Consider the following 17,332-nt stretch of genomic DNA (forward strand, 5'->3'; position numbering starts at 1 on the left):
TGTAGTTTCTTAGACGGGGGTCACTTTTATGGAGTTTCTACTCTAGGGGTGCATCAAGGGGGCTTCAAATGGAACATAGTGTAAATAAACCAGTCCAGCAAAATCTGCCTTCCAAAAACCACAGGGCACACCTTTCTCTCTACGCCCTACCGTGTGCCCGTACAGTAGTTTATGGCCACATATGGGGTGTTTCTGCAAACTACAGCATTTTGTTTGGCTGTTAGCCCTTGCTTTGTTACTGTAAAAAATGGATTAAAATGGAAAATTTGCCCAAAAAAAATCAAAATTCTCAAATTTTATCTCCATTTGCCATTAACTCTTGTGGAACATCTAAAGGGTTAACGACATTTGTAAAATCAGTTTTGAATACCTTGAGGGGTGTTGTTTTTTGGATGATTTCTATTATGCAAGCCTCACAAAGTGACTTCAGACCTGAACTGGTCCCTAAAAATTTGAAGAAAAATTTCAAGATTTGCTTCTAAACTTCTAAGCTTTGTAACGTCCCCAAAAACTAAAATGTCATTCCCAAAATGATCCAAAACATGAAGTAGACATATGAGGAATGTAAAGTAATAACTATTTTTGGAGGTATTACTATGTATTATAGAAGTAGAGAAATTAAAACTTGGAAATTTGCAAATTTTTCCCAAATTTTGGTAAATTTGGTATTTTTTTATAAATAAAAATGACATTTTTTTACTTCATTTTACCAGTGTCATGAAGTACAATATGTGACGAAAAAACAGTCTCTGAATGGCCTGGATAAGTCAAGGCGTTTTAAAGTTATCACCACTTAAAGTGACACTGGTCAGATTTGCAAAAAATGGCCTTGTCCTTAAAGGGCTTCTGTCACCCCTCAAACAGCAATTTTCAGTATTGGACTTAATATAATTGCTAATGTACCCAGAGTCCATATATACCCCTCTTACCTCTGGCTGTGCTTTAAATTCTTTAAAAATAGTACTTTTGTGATATGCAAATTTCTTCACTACCAGCAAGTTGGGCGGACTTGCTGGTAGCCGCCGCCGCATCCTCGGTCTAAAAAAACGCCCCCTCGTCCACTTAATTGACAGGGCCAGCGAGCGCTCACCTTCTTCCGCTGGCCCTGTCTGCAGCTGAAATCCTGCGCCTGCGCCGTACAGGTCCTCTTTCGGCGCAGGCGCTCTGAGAGGACGCTCGCTTGGCCTGCGCCGATGACGTCAGCCCTACACTCGGAAGAGAGGCGCGGGATTTCAGCTGCAAACAAGGCCAGCGGAAGGAGGAGAGTGCTCGCTGGCCCTGTCAATCAAGTGGAGGAGGGGGCGTTTTTTTTAGACCGAGGATGCGGCGGCTACCAGTAAGTCCGCCCAACTTGCTGGTAGTGAAGAAATTTGCATATCACAAAAGTACTATTATTAAAGAATTTAAAGCACAGCCAGAGGTAAGAGGGGTATATATGGACTCTGCGTACATTAGCAATTATATTAAGTCCAATACTGAAAATTGCTGTTTGGGGGGTGACAGAAGCCCTTTAACCGCCTCCGGACCGCCTAACGCAGGATTGCGGTCCGGAGGCGGCAGCCCTGCGCTCAGCGACGCATATACACGTCATCTCGCCTGAGCCGAGATTTCCTGTGAACGCGCGCACACAGGCGCGCGCGTTCACAGGATCGGAAGGTAAGAGAGTGGATCTCCAGCCTGCCAGCGGCGATCGTTCGCTGGCAGGCTGGAGATGCGATTTTTTTAACCCCTAACAGGTATATTAGACGCTGTTTTGATAACAGCGTCTAATATACCTGCTACCTGGTCCTCTGGTGGTCCCTTTTGTTTGGATCGACCACCAGAGGACACAGGTAGCTCAGTAAAGTAGCACCAAACACCACTACACTACACTACACCCCCCCCCTGTCACTTATTAACCCCTTATGTACCACTGATCACCCCATATAGACTCCCTGATCACCCCCCCGTCATTGATCACCCCCCTGTCATTGATCACCCCCCTGTCATTGATCACCCCCCTGTAAGGCTCCATTCGGACGTCCGTATGATTTTTACGGATCCACTGATACATGGATCAGATCCGCAAAACACATACGGACATCTGAATGGAGCCTTACAGGGGGGTGATCAATGACAGGGGGGTGATCACCTCATATACACTCCCTGATCACCACCCTGTCATTGATCACCACCCTGTCATTGATCACCCCCCTGTAAGGCTCCATTCAGACGTCCGTATGATTTTTACGGATCCACGGATACATGGATCGGATCCGCAAAACACATACGGACGTCTGAATGGAGCCTTACAGGGGGGTGATCAATGACAGGGGGTGATCACCCCATATAGACTCCCTGATCACCTCCCTGTCATTGATCACCCCCCTGTCATTGATCACCCCCCTGTAAGGCTGCATTCAGATGTCCGTATGTTTTTTACGGATCCACGGATACATGGATCGGATCCGCAAAACACATAGACGTCTGAATGGAGCCTTACAGGGGGGTAATCACCCCATATAGACTCCCTGATCACCCCCCTGTCATTGATCACCCCCCTGTCATTGATCACCCCCCTGTAAGGCTGCATTCAGATGTCCGTATGTTTTTTACGGATCCACGGATACATGGATCGGATCCACAAAACACATACGGACATCTGAATGGAGCCTTATAGGGGGGTGATCAATGACAGGGGGTGATCACCCCATATAGACTCCCTGATCACCCCCCTGTCATTGATCACCCCCCTGTAAGGCTCCATTCAGACATTTTTTTGGCCCAAGTTAGCGGAAATTTTTTTTTTCTTTCTTACAAAGTCTCATATTCCACTAACTTGTGTCAAAAAATAAAATCTCACATGAACTCACCATACCCCTCACGGAATCCAAATGCGTAAAAATTTTTAGACATTTATATTCCAGACTTCTTCTCACGCTTTAGGGCCCCTAGAATGCCAGGGCAGTATAAATACCCCACATGTGACCCCATTTCGGAAAGAAGACACCACAAGGTATTCGCTGAGGGGAATATTGAGTCCATGAAAGATTGAAATTTTTGTCCCAAGTTAGCGGAAAGGGAGACTTTGTGAGAAAAAAATAAATATATCAATTTCCGCTAACTTGTGCCAAAAAAAAAGAAATTTCTATGAACTCGCCATGCCCCTCATTGAATACCTTGGGGTGTCTTCTTTCCAAAATGGGGTCAAAGCGTGAGAAGAAGTCTGGGATCCAAATGTCTAAAAATGCCCTCATAAAAGGAATGTGGGCCCCTTTGAGCATCTAGGCTGCAAAAAAGTGTCACACATCTGGTATCGCCGTACTCAGGAGAAGTTGGGAAATGTGTTTTGTGGTGTCATTTTACATATACCCATGCTGGGTGAGATAAATATCTTGGTCAAATGCCAACTTTGTATAAAAAATGGGAAAAGTTGTCTTTTGCCAAGATATTTCTCTCACCCAGCATGGGTATATGTAAAAAGACACCCCAAAACACATTGCCCAACTTCTCCTGATTACGGGGATACCAGATGTGTGACACTTTTTTGCAGCCTAGGTGGGCAAAGGTGCCCACATTCCAAAGAGCACCTTTTGGATTTCACAGGTCATTTACCTACTTACCACACATTAGGGCCCCTAGAATGCCAGGGCAGTATAACTACCCCACAAGTGACCCCATTTTGGAAAGAAGACACCCCAAAGTATTCCGTGAGGGGCATGGCGAGTTCCTCGAATTTTTTATTTTTTGTCACAAGTTAGCGGAAAATGATGATTTTTTTTTTTCTTACAAAGTCTCATATTCCACTAACTTGTGACAAAAAATAAAAACTTCCATGAACTCACTATGCCCATCACAAAATACCTTGGGGTGTCTTCTTTTCAAAATGGGGTCACTTGTGGGGTAGTTATACTGCCCTGGCATTTTAGGGGCCGAATGCGTGAGAAGTGGTTTGAAATCAAAATCTGTAAAAAATGGCCAGTGAAATCCGAAAGGTGCTCTCTGGAATGTGGGCCCCTTTGCCCACCTAGGCTGCAAAAAAGTGTCACACATCTGGTATCCCCGTACTCAGGAGAAGTTGGGCAATGTGTTTTGGGGTGTCTTTTTACATATACCCATGCTGGGTGAGAGAAATATCTTGGCAAAAGACAACTTTTCCCATTTTTTTATACAAAGTTGGCATTTGACCAAGATATTTATCTCACCCAGCATGGGTATATGTAAAATGACACCCCAAAACACATTTCCCAACTTCTCCTGAGTACGGCGATACCAGATGTGTGACACTTTTTTGCAGCCTAGGTGGGCAAAGGGGCCCACATTCCAAAGAGCACCTTTCGGATTTCACCGGTCATTTTTTACAGATTTTGATTGCAAACTACTTCTCACGCATATGGGCCCCTAAAATGCCAGGGCAGTATAACTACCCCACAAGTGACCCCATTTTGGAAAGAAGACACCCCAAGGTATTCGCTGATGGGCATAGTGAATTCATAGAAGTTTTTATTTTTTGTCACAAGTTAGTGGAATATGAGACTTTGTAAGAAAAAAATAAATAAAAAATCATCATTTTCCGCTAACTTGTAACAAAAAATAAAAAGTTCTATGAACTCACTATGCCCATCAGCACAGAACATAATTTTTCTAGTAAAATCATATAAACCCCTCTTTTTGTCATTTTCCCTCCCGATTAATCGATTAAATTATCTACAACTAATCGATTATTCAAATAATCGTTAGCTGCAGCCCTAATATCTTTGCAGCGTTTTAAAAGGTCCTTGCAAATATCGCAGCTGCACGGCAATCGTCAGTGACAGCAGGGCTCCCCATACAGAAGGCAGGAATGTTTTTCACCATCCTTGCCTTCTCCATCGTTCTATACACAGCACTGGATGAGCGCAGTACATAGAAATCAGGAAGCAGCTATGCCACTTCCTGCCCACGGCGCTATTGTCCTGCATACATAAGATCATATGAGTGCGGGACAATAGTCCTGTGGGCGGCCCGACGTGCGCAGCATCATTGTAATCTATGATGCTGTGTGCTCCCGTGCGCACAATCAATGCCGCTTCGGGACATATGGCCCCTTCACAGTCATGTGCAAGAGGCCTAATATGTCAGCCTCAGTTACAGGAGAAATCAGCAATAAAATGAAAAATAAAAGTAAAGTGAGGCACAAAGTATAAAATAAAAATATAAAGACAAATAAATTTAAAAAAGCCACCACACCCCACAATGCAGCTTCTATTTCCACCCCTGGCGAGTATAACCCATACATCCTATATTCCAAAATGACCTTTATTGACCTTCTATTTAAGTTGCACGTTGTGCTATTAACAAAAATAATTGAAAAACTGCCTAATTTTTCCCCTTTTTTGTATATTTTTCTAAATAAGGTAAAAAAATTAATAAAAATCTAATAAAAATAAAGCCTGTGTGTCAGGTACAAGAATGATTACATAACCAAACCAAAAAAAAGTTATGGCTTTTAAATATGCATGTACTAAAAAAATAAATAAATAAATGGACCTGGTCAGAAAGGGGAGGGGAAGGTAAATGGCCTGGTCAGGAAGTGGTTCATTGCAGTGCACTCCGTGAAGAACATGGGGAGCATTTTCAGGATAGCGCAGTGACTGAAAAGCGTTATAAATGTAAATAGGGCCCTGTAACGTTGGCAGATTACTACTACTGGACGTACGTGCATTGTCTTTCTTATGAAGGATAATCTGATTATACGCTGGAGCGAGATGTACCTGATTTATTCAGAGGCAGATGCCTGTTAATAAATTAGGAACATCTTTGGCCCTCCATGCACCAGAAACTCAAATCTAGGCCAGCTGGGGGCTGGTGTGTTCGTGAGCTATAACACCGCGCAACAATGATTTGGCTACAGAGAGAAAAACATGTGATTTATACTAAAATGAGCATGCTGATTCTAAATATGAACTCGGAATTTGCCTGACATGTCTTTAACTCCTTAAGGACCCTTGGATTTTCCATTTTTATGTTTTTGTTTTTCACTCCCCGTCTTCCCATAGTCCTAACTTTTTTATTTTTCCATTCGTGGGTAGTTGAAGTGACAAAAAATTGCGAAAAATAGCAAATTGGCTATTTTTATTTTTTCCCCCCATTACGCCATTTGTTGTATGCCATTAATATTGTTATATTTTAATAGTATGAATTTTTATTAATTTTTTTTATATTTGCAAAAACTTATTTTTACTTTTTTTTAAGTCACCTTGGGTGACAATAACTAGCAATCATTAGATTGCCTATTGTGTTCATTGATGTCTATATAGACACCATTGAACACATTTGCACTATACCAATACAATGCTGCCACCTAGTGGCCTGTATTGGCATAGTCATCTAATAGGCACCGAAGCCTGCTTGAGGCTTCAGCCTATTAGATCAATGTAACAGGTTCCCCGATCTCAGCCGGGGAACGCTGTTACCAGAGCGGAAGTGCGCGACTTCCGCTTCCGGACTGCGCAGATGCCATGGTCACATTTGACCTCGGCATCTGAAAGGGAGAATGTATGCGATCAGCTTAATGGCTGATCGCATACATGTGCTGCGGACCTCTGCTGTCACGGGGTTCCGAAGGAGCACTCGGTCCCCCATTGCCCGCAGAACTGTTGCTTAGCTTTTGGAATGAGGTTCTGTGTTTGACCTCATTCCCAGGGCGGCTTTACTAGCTGGGTGGCTCCCTGCTCCTAGTCTGCCTTGAGCGCCGAGCTGATCACTCGGTGCTCGACTGGTTGGTCTGTCGGTCATGTGATGCTGGCCACGTCACATGACCCTCACTCCCCACTATAAATACAGGCAGCCTGCTGGCTACAGGTTGCCTGTTAATTTCTAGGTTCCTGGCTATTTGTTGGACTACTGAATATTTACCTGATCCTGTTCCCTGACGATCCTCTGCCTGCTCCTCCTGTACTGCGCATCCGTCCTGGTATTGTGACCTCGGCTCCCACCTGACTACTCTCTTAGGACTCCTCTTGTACTTCGCTACTCTCCTGGTATTTGACCCCGGCTTCTCCTGACCATTCTTTGCTTAATCCGTTGTACTGCGTAGCTCTCTTGGTTCTGACCCGGTCCGTTCATGTTCCGTATTTTGTCTTGTCTGTCTTCCCTGCACATATCCTAAGTTAGGGATTGCCGTCCAGTTGTCCCCTGTCATCAGGACTCGTGAGGCAAGTAGGCAGGGCCAGGGGTGAGGGTGGAGCGCAGTGGTCACTACCCTTCCCCCTGTGTGTGTGTGGACGTGACTGTTATATCTGCTATTTAAAATAGCAGAAATCCGGCGGCTATTGCGCCCGCTGCACGTGCGAGCGGGCGCCATGTTTGGGGACCGTGCTTAATGGGTTAAGTACATGCAAAGCCTATTCAGTTATAATATTATATTGGAGATATTCCAATGGACATGTCCAGACCTGTTCGGATGCATTCATGCTGATGTCAGCGGTAAGTGTACTTTCACACTTGCGTTGTTGGAACTGCCTGCCGGATCCGGCAATCTGTATGCAAACGGATACCATTTGTAGACGGATCCGGATGCGGATCCATCTCACAAATGCATTGCAATACCAGATCTATCTCTCCGGTTGCCATCCGGAAAAACGGATCCGGTATTTATCTTTTTCACATTTTAAAGGTCTGCGCATCCAAAAATCGTACAGTGACTGAACTGAAGACATCCTGATGCATACTGAACGGATTGCTCTCCATTCAGAATGCATTAGGATAAAACTGATCAGTTCTTTTCCGGTATTGAGCCCCTAGGACGGAACTCAATACCGAAAAAGTTTAACCCAAGTGTGAAAGTACCCTAAGTATATAAGGCAAGCTGGACAGATTTTCATAAAGTGATCTTTTATAGTGCTATAACATGGTTATAAGGGAAAATAATAGCATTCTGAATACAGAATGGATAGTAAAATAGCGCTGGAGGGGTTAAAAAATAAAAATATCATTTAACTCACCTTAATCCACTTGATCGCGAAGCCTGGCATCTCCTTCTGTCTTCATCTTAGCTGTGTGCAGCAACAGGACCTGTGGTGACGTCACTCCGGTCATCACATGATCCATCACATGATCTTTTACCATGGTGATGGATCATGTGATGACCGGAGTGACGTCACCACAGGTCCTGTTGCTGCACACAGCTAAGATGAAGAAAGAAGGAGATGCCGGGCTTCGCGATCAAGTGGATTAAGGTGAGTTAAATAATTTTATTTATTTTTTTAACCCCTCCAGCCCTATTGAACTAAGCATTCTGTATTCAGGATGCTATTATTTTCCCTTATAACCATGTTATAAGGGAAAATAATACAAGCAGTTCGGGTTTGGGTACCAAACATGCACGATTTTTCTCACGCGAGTGCAAAAACGCATTCCAATGTTTTGCACTCACGCGGAAAAATCGCGCATGTTCCCGCAACGCACCCGCACATTTTCTCGCAACGCCCGTCTGAAAGAGGCCTTACTGTTTAAACATTATTGTATGCTTCAGTTTCCGATCCGCAAAAAACAGATCACAAACGAAAAAAAACGGAACAGGCAAAACTGAACGGAAGCACTACTCAAACAAAAAAAAGGATCAGTTTTAAACGGACCGCAAAATCATACAGTCATGTGCAGGAGGCCTTAGGGTGCAGATTGTGGCATAAAATTCTGCAACTGAAAATCAGTTCTATTCACCTTAATGGGGCTTGCAGAAATCCATGTGCTTGCCGCTCCATTTCAAATGAATGAAACTGAATTTTCTGCTACAAAATCTACCGCATATAAAGGCGCCCTCACTTTTCAGAGACGATTTACTAGTTTCCAAGCAGACAAAAGATGAGACATTTTTGATAACGCCTATGGACACCTTTTGGGGCACCATTTTTGGCTAAAAATTATTTCCTCTTTTGGCTGCTTTTGAACCACTGTCTCTGTACAGCCTTGAGATTCTCTAGTAGCAGGGTCTGTGTTTTTACTATTTCTGACGGCTCCTTATCTCTGACCTTATAAACACTCATTATAGCTCAGTTCTTATCTTACTGATAAGAATGTGGATTAAATAAGTGTTTATAACCTTTTAGTAATTTAGAAATAAGGTTCATTAGATGACCGGCACAAAGTGAAAGTACGATGCACACAGCTAGACAAATAACCTTTTGTGACAGAATGACTCAATATTTTTTTAATAAAAGACCAAACTGCAAAAATGACTTTTAGCCCAAAATGAGTAAAATCACTGCCCCGAAGGTGTACATACATTAATGTCAGGGAAAATTTTAGTATCTAAGGACAAAATAGTTGGTTAAGGCCTCATGCACATGACCGCAAAAAATACGGATGATGTCCGTGCGCATTATGTATTTTGCAGAACGGAACAGCTGGCCCCTAATAGCACAGTATTAGGCTACTTTCACACTAGCGTTCGGAGCGGATCCGTCTGATGTTTCATCAGATGGATCCGCTCCGATAATGCAGACGTTCGCATCCGTTCAGAACGGATCCGTCTGCATTATAACTTAGAAAATTTTCTAAGTCTGAAAGTAGCCTGAGCGGATCCGTTCAGACTTTACATTGAAAGTCAATGGGGGACGGATCCGCTTGAAGATTGAGCCATATGGTGTCATCTTCAAGCGGATCCGTCCCCATTGACTTACATTGTAAGTCTGGACGGATCCGCTCGCCTCCGCACGGCCAGGCGGACACCCGAACGCTGCAAGCAGCGTTCAGGTGTCCGCTCACTGAGCGGAGCAGAGGCTGAACGCTGGCAGGCGGATGCATTCTGAGCGGATCCGCCTCCATTGAGAATGCATCAGGGCTGGACGGCTGCGTTCAGGACCGCTCGTGAGCCCCTTCAAACGGAGCTCACGAGCGGACACCTGAACGCAGGTGTGAAAGTAGCCTTATCCTAGTGCAGATTGCGGACAATAATAGGACGTTCTATTATTTTGCGGACAGGAAATCAGGGAACGGAATGCACATGGAGTAACTTCTGTTTTTTTGCGGACCCATTGAAGTGAATGGTAGCCGTTTGCAGCCCCACGGGGATAAACAGGGCCGCATCTGATCAGCAAAAAAGGCGGATCGGATATGGACCAAAAACCCCGGTTGTGTGCATGAGCCCTTTGGGTGGTTTCACACAAGTTTAGTGCCGTTTTTTTTTTTTTAACCCCTCCAGCCCTATTGAACTAAGCATTCTGTATTCAGGATGCTATTAAGAATTTTCAGATTTCTTTTTTCTTCCAGAGGTTTTTTTAAGCACAGCATGTTGAAACTTTTTTCTGACATTTTCACATCTCCTCTATAGGGAAAAAAATTCTATAAAAGCGCTATGGAAAAATCGTGAATGGCTTCTACGGCATTTTTTTTTTTTTGTATTAAAAAAAAAAAAACAGTAACACAAGTTTACGTCTGTGGAGACCATAAGGTTGTCTTCACACAGAGTGCTTGACTTTTTTTTTCCTTATTGTTCAAAAACAAGCTTTTTTTTACTACATTTTCACCTATTTTTTGTTATACAATGAATGTCCTCACAGTAGTTTCTGCCAGCCCCCAAATACAAGTCACAGCTCTGTCAGTCTATTACCTCATGTTCTCCTGATAGTCAGCAAGCTACATGTGGGCAGATGCCGTACCTTCTCGTCACATCCAATGCACAGCATAATGTTGTCATTGGGCATCTGGCCTGCGACATTTGGGCCCATTCGTCACATTAGAGATTTGCAACTAAATTCATTCTAAGCTGGGACAAAGACATAGATAATTTTCTAGTTGCCCTAAGATGGATAAGTGTAAGACTGGGTTCACATTCGGTTTAGTGTGTGCCAGGAAGTGTCCCAAGACTGGCATAACGTCACCCATGGCATACGTTTAACAGATATGTTGTGAAACGCTCATGACGTACATGTCAAATAAATGCCATTATAGTCTATGGGTGACGGATGCCACCATTAGCCATTCGTCACAGCCTCAGTTTAAATGTATACATCATGAGTAGGGTTGAGCGAACAGTTTGGGTTCATACCGAATTTTAGGATTTTTGGACCCCGAACCCGAACTTTTCAGTAAAAGTTCGAGTTCGGTGTTCGGCGAGTTAATGGCGCTTTTTGAAATCAACAAGTGTTTAACTCGTGTGCCCTTAGAAGCCATCACAGCCATGCCTACTAATGGCATGGCTGTGATTGGCCAGTGCAGCATGTGACCCAGCCTCTATATAAGCTTGGGTCACGTAGCGCTGCACGTCACTCTGCTCTTACTAGTGTAGGGAGAGAATGCTGCTGCTGTGAGGGAGAGAATAGGAAAGAATCTGTTATCAGAAGTGCTTGTTAACTCTGCGATCTACAGCGATTTTGTTTTGTGGGTGCAGTGCACCATTTTTTTTACCCTGCTCTGAGCCCAGTGACCAAGAAAAATAACTTTTATCTGTCTGTTTGTTAGGTGGGCGTCGGCGGCCATTTTGTCCAAGTTCAGTGCACCAGCACAGCATATGTGGAATTTGTGACAGTCAAATACAAGGTTTAAATACTGCAGTTATATTCAGGGTTTAAAAAAAACACCCATTTTGTGCAAGACCCTACATCTGGGGCCTTTGCTGCATTTGTCACAGTGAAATTCAAGCTTTAAATACTGCAATTATATTCTGGGTTTAAAAAAACACCCATTCTTTGCAAGATAATACATTTTGGGTCCTTTGCTGAATTTGTGACAGTCAAATACAAACTTTAAATACTGCAGTTATATTCTGGGTTTCAAAAAACACCCATTTTGTGCAAGACCCTACATCTGGGGCCTTTGCTGCAATTGTCGCAGTCAAATACAAGCATTAGATACTGCTGTTATATTCTGGTATTAAAAAAACACCCATTTTGAGCAAGATAATACATTTGCGGCCTTTGTTGTATTTGTGACAGTCCAATACAAACTTATCTGTTTGGGGGACAAACCCCACACCGCGCAGGAGCTGTGGACGGGCATGGAACAACAGACCAATGAGTGGTTGGTGCCAGTCAGCCTTAAGCCCGGCCTGGTGGTGTGCGATAATGGGCAAAATCTCGTAGCAGCTCTGGGCCTAGCCGGTTTGATTCACATCCCTTGCCTGGCGCAAGTGCTGAATTTGGTGGTGCAGAGGTTCCTTAAAAATTATCCCGATATGTCAGACCTGCTGCATAAAGTGCGGGCCGTCTGTGCGCGCTTTCGGTGTTCTCTCCCTGCTGCTCGCCTGTCAGCGCTGCAGCATAACTTCGGCCTTCCCGCTCACAGCCTCATATGCGACGTGCCCACAAGGTGGAACTCCACCTTGCATATGCTGGCCAGACTGTGCGAGCAGCAGCAGGCGATGGTGGAGTTTCAGCTGCAGCACGCACGGGTGAGTCGCTCGGCGGAACAGCACCACTTCACCACTAATGACTGGACCTCCATGCAAGACCTGTGTACCTTGTTGCGCTGTTTCGAGTACTCCACCAACATGGCCAGTGCCAATGACGCCGTTCTCAGTGTTACTATCCCACTTCTATGCCTCCTTGAAAAAACGCTTCGGGCGATGATGGAAGAGGATATGGCACAGGAGGAGGAAGACGGATAATTTTCAAGGGTTTCAGGCCAGTCATTCACAAGTGGTTCCGAGGGTGGGTTCCTGCACCCACAAACGCCAGGTACACAATTGTCCAGCAAGGGCACAGTTTTGGAGGATGATGAGATGGAGGAGGAATCGTGTTCACAGCAGGGTGGCACCCAAACCAGCTCATGGCCATCACTGGTTTCGTGGCTGGGAGGAATACAGAGGACACAGACGATACACCTCCCACAGAGGACAGCTTGTCGTTGCCTCTGGGCAGCCTGGCACACACGAGCAATTGCATGCTGCAGTGTCTCCGCAACGACCGTCGAGTTGGCCACATTCTAACTTGTGCTGATTACTGGGTGGCAACGCTGCTGGATCCCCGTTACAAGGAGAAAACGTACCGTCCTTAATTCCGTCACTGGAGCGTGATCGTAAGATGTCCGAGTACAAGCGCACGCTGGTAGACGTGCTGCTGATGGTATTCCCACCTGACAGTGGGGGCACAGTGGAAGCACAAGGCGAAGGCAGAGGACGAGGAAGAGGTCGCCAACGCAGCTGGGCCACCGCCAGCACCTCAGAAGGCAGGGTTAGCATGGCCGAAATGTGGAAAAGCTTTGTCAGCATGTCACAACAACCAGCACCACGAGCTGATATGGAACGTCTTAGCAGGAGGCAGCATTTTAGCAACATGGTGGAGCAGTATGTGTGCACACGCCTACACATACTGAATGATGGGTCTGCCCCATGCAACTTCTGGGTCTCCAAATTGGGCACATGGTCTGAGCTTGCCCTTTACGCCTTGGAGGTGCTCGCCTGTCCTGCAGCCAGTGTATGGTCTGAACATGTGTTTAGCACGGCAGGGGGCGTCATCACAGACAAGCGCAGCCGCCTGTCCGCAGCCAATGTGGACAAGCTCACCTTCATTATAATGAACCAGGCATGGATCCCACAGGACTTGTCCGTACCCTGTGCAGAATAGACATGTATACCGGCCTTACCCAGCCATTGTTATACTCCAGCGCAATTGTTCATTGTTGTATTTTTGATATTTCCCACTCTTTTGGGGTGTACCCTAATTTTCACAAAAAAGAAATAAAATTTAAACCAAAATCCAGTGTTGGCTACCTCCTCCTCCTCCACCGCGTACTCAACACCTCCTACTTCATATGGACCTCCACCTCATAGATCAAGATTATTATTTTTAGTTTTTACATATTTTATTTTAAGTCATTTCACTAATTTGTCTGATACATTGTTGGGTTACATATCCCAAATTTTTGGCTGTGATATACCCCTGCTCTACCTAGTGGACAAGGAAATACATTTCACTAATTTATCTGATACATTGTTGGGTTACATATCTCTCATTTTTGGCTGTGATATACCCCTGCTCTACATTGTGGACAGGGAAATACATTTCACTAATTTGTCTGTTACATTGTCGGGTGAAATTCACCAATTTTTGGCTGTGATATACCCCTGCTCTACATAGTGGACAAGGAAATACATTTCACTAATTCGTCTGTTACATTGTTGGTTGACAAATGCTCATCTTTTGCGCTAGAAAGTACATTTGCGGGGGGCGTGACCAACTGCCGGCATGAGAGCACGGGTTTGAGAGCAGCTCCGCTTACCCTCTGTAATCCTGCACCATCCTGACAAACTGCCGACTCCAGGCACAGAGTGGACGGTGTGTAAACGCAGGAGAAGACCCCGCACACCGACGATGGGGCCTAACAAAACACAGACTGCAGCGGAGAGGCTAAAAGAATTCTCTAGGTCTGAGGCCCAAAATGGCGCCGCGACCGCATCACCATCGGGGACAGGCCGCTCAGCAGGCAGAGGCTGAGGAACCCACCGAGCCTGAATTCACCCTCAAGGCTGCATATGACCAGTTGCTGGTGGCGATCTCATCATGCCAGTCCTCGCTCACCGGGAAGCTGGAGGAGGTGAGAGTTGATGTCAGCTTGCTCCGCCATGACATGCAACAATTGCGGGATCGGGTCAAAACCACTGAGGACCGAGTATCAGCCCTGGAAGATCTGACCAGACCGATTGAAGGGAGAGTGCAAGACCTGGAGAGATCTGTGGGTCAGTGGCAACAGAAGTGTGATGATCTGGAGAATAGATCGCGTCGCAATAATATGAGGATCTTGGGCCTACCTGAGAAAGCTGAGGGCAGAGATCCGGCGACGTTCCTGGAGACCTGGTTCAAGGAGCAGTTCCCTGAGGCACCTTTTACTCCTGCTTATGCGGTGGAGAGAGCTCATCGTGTTCCAGCCAGACAACCACCACCTGGGGCTCCCCCAAGACCACTGCTGGCGCGTCTTTTGAATTGGAGGGATCGTGACCTTCTCCTTAGTCAAGCCAGGCACAAGCAAGATATAAGGCATGACAATGCGAGGATCTCCCTTTTTCCGGATTTCTCGGCTGATCTCCAGAAGAGAAGGGCCACGTTTGTATCGGTTAAACGCCGTCTCCGGGAGCTAAATCTACAGTACTCTATGGCCTATCCAGCTCGCCTTAGAGTAATAGATGGCGACAAGACCGTCTTCTTTAGTGATCCCAGGGAGGCTGAGGACTGGGCCTCAAGGATGGCTGCGCGCCCTCCTCCGCGCTGATTTGCTCACCGTTCACACAGCAAGTATTATCTGTTCCTTCATGTCTCCCACGGGTGGGACGTGTTTAGAGACTCCCTGACTTTATTGCGAGTTTTAAGGGTTCTACGCCATGTTAGAAAAGGCGGCATTATCTTGCCTCAGGAGAGGGCTAGTCTTATCCACAGGGTCTCTACGATTTCATCCGTGGACGCTATACCAACATGTCCCATTCTATTGAGTTAATGGTGGCAGTTTTCATGATTTAGATGTAATGAGGGTAGGGGCATTACCTGTGTGGTATTAACAACCATCTACACCATACAGGTCCCCGAGTTTAGGACCATTCAGTTAGTTGGTCCGGTACCTGACACACTCAGGTCATTCATGTTATTGTTATATGTTATGTTATTGCACGCTCATGTATACTCGTATCAAGTATGGCCAAATTTCTTCAACTTCTTTGCAGGGAGATTGTTGTATTGGAGAGTTCAGGTGTATGCACTGACGGCGCACGAATTGTATAAGGGGTTACATGTCCTTGATTCAGCAATTGCATCATTATGGCCCCCTTGAGAGTCATGTCATGGAATGTCAGAGGCTTGGGAGACCCTAAAAAGAGGATCGCAGTATTCTCTCAGATTCGGTCTTTTAACCCTCAAATATTGGGACTTCAAGAAACCCACCTCACCCCGGAAACGGGAAATAGGCTAAAAGAAAACTGGGCCCAGCATTTATTTAGCGCCTGCAGCAGTGCACACTCCAGAGGAGTAGCACTCCTGTTTCATAGAAGTCTTAGGTGTGAGATTCATCACTCTATGGTTGACCCAGGAGGTCAGTACATTTTCATATTTGCTCATATCGACTGTGTCCCCTATGTAATTGTTAATTTGTATAATTCACCCCCTGCATCTCTCTCCCTGCTGCTCAGTCGTGGGTTTCGTGACTCATTACCCCACTGCTCGCTTCTTGTGTATGGGAGACTTTAACCAGGTGATGAGCGAGGACTTGGATAGATTTAGTGGCAGGGCTGACAGAGTGGGGATGAGTGGTGAAAATACGTCCCTCGCTAGGATCTCTCAGGAGATGGGATGGATAGATATGTGGAGGGCTAGGAATCCACATACCAGAGAATATTCTTGTTTCACACCCTCTAGAGGCGCTCTATCTAGAATAGACTATCTGTTTGGCAACTCTATAGTGTATACAGACTTAGTGGACATTCATCATGGACCGCAGGGACCCTCCGATCATGCCCCGGTGTTAGCTGAGCTGGCATTCTCTAACTCTCCTAGATCAGGCAGTAAAATGCGTGTCCACCCTTTTTGGCTCACCCTATTTGGCCCAACAGACAGAGTCCCTGATCAGCTGAAGGTGTTTTTTTGAAGTCCAGAATGCTTCCACTGATCCCTTATTACTGTGGGAGACTTTGAAGGCATATCTTAGAGGTTGCCTCAAGTCCTCCATTTCATATGTCAAGAGAGAAGCGCAGCGTAAAGAGGAGGAACTACTTGCTAGTTGCAAGGTCGCTGAGAGGGAGTTTACTGAGTCCCCCACGGAGGAGCATAGAGTTGAGTGGATGTCTAAGGGTAGACAATACATGCTGCACTTGGAAGAAAAGAGCAAAAGAAAACTTTTTTTCCTTAAGCAACAGGCGTTTGAGACAGGCAACCAGGCAGGGAAACTACTTGCCCATATAGCACGTGCCAACACTATGGCTCCACCAGTACTTCGCCTAAGAGAGACTGATGGACGCATAGTGGAGACGATTCAAGATATATTAAAATGCCTCCATGCTTTCTATACGGATCTATACAGGTCGGCGGTTAATTACTCTGAGCAGAATTTAGTATCATATCTTAGTGAAGTTTCCTACTCTAGACTAAATGATCTGGATAGGGGTATCATGGAGGAGGATATCACTCATGGAGGTGGAAAGAGCTATCATGGACTTGCCTTCAGGAAAGGCCCCTGGACTGGACGGCATCCCGATGGAGGTGTATTCTAGGTATAGGGAGGGTCTGAGCCCACAGTTGCTGAAGCTGTATAGGGCTGCGCACTCCGGCGGATCACTGCCGGAATCGATGTACGATGCCTCCATTGTTGTGATATTAAAACCTGGCAAGGATCCGCTGGACTGTGGATCTTATCGTCCAATTTCGCTTCTGAACTTGGATTATAAAATCCTGAC

Source organism: Bufo bufo, chromosome 6, assembly GCF_905171765.1.
Source record: "Bufo bufo chromosome 6, aBufBuf1.1, whole genome shotgun sequence".
Classification (NCBI taxonomy): domain Eukaryota; kingdom Metazoa; phylum Chordata; class Amphibia; order Anura; family Bufonidae; genus Bufo; species Bufo bufo.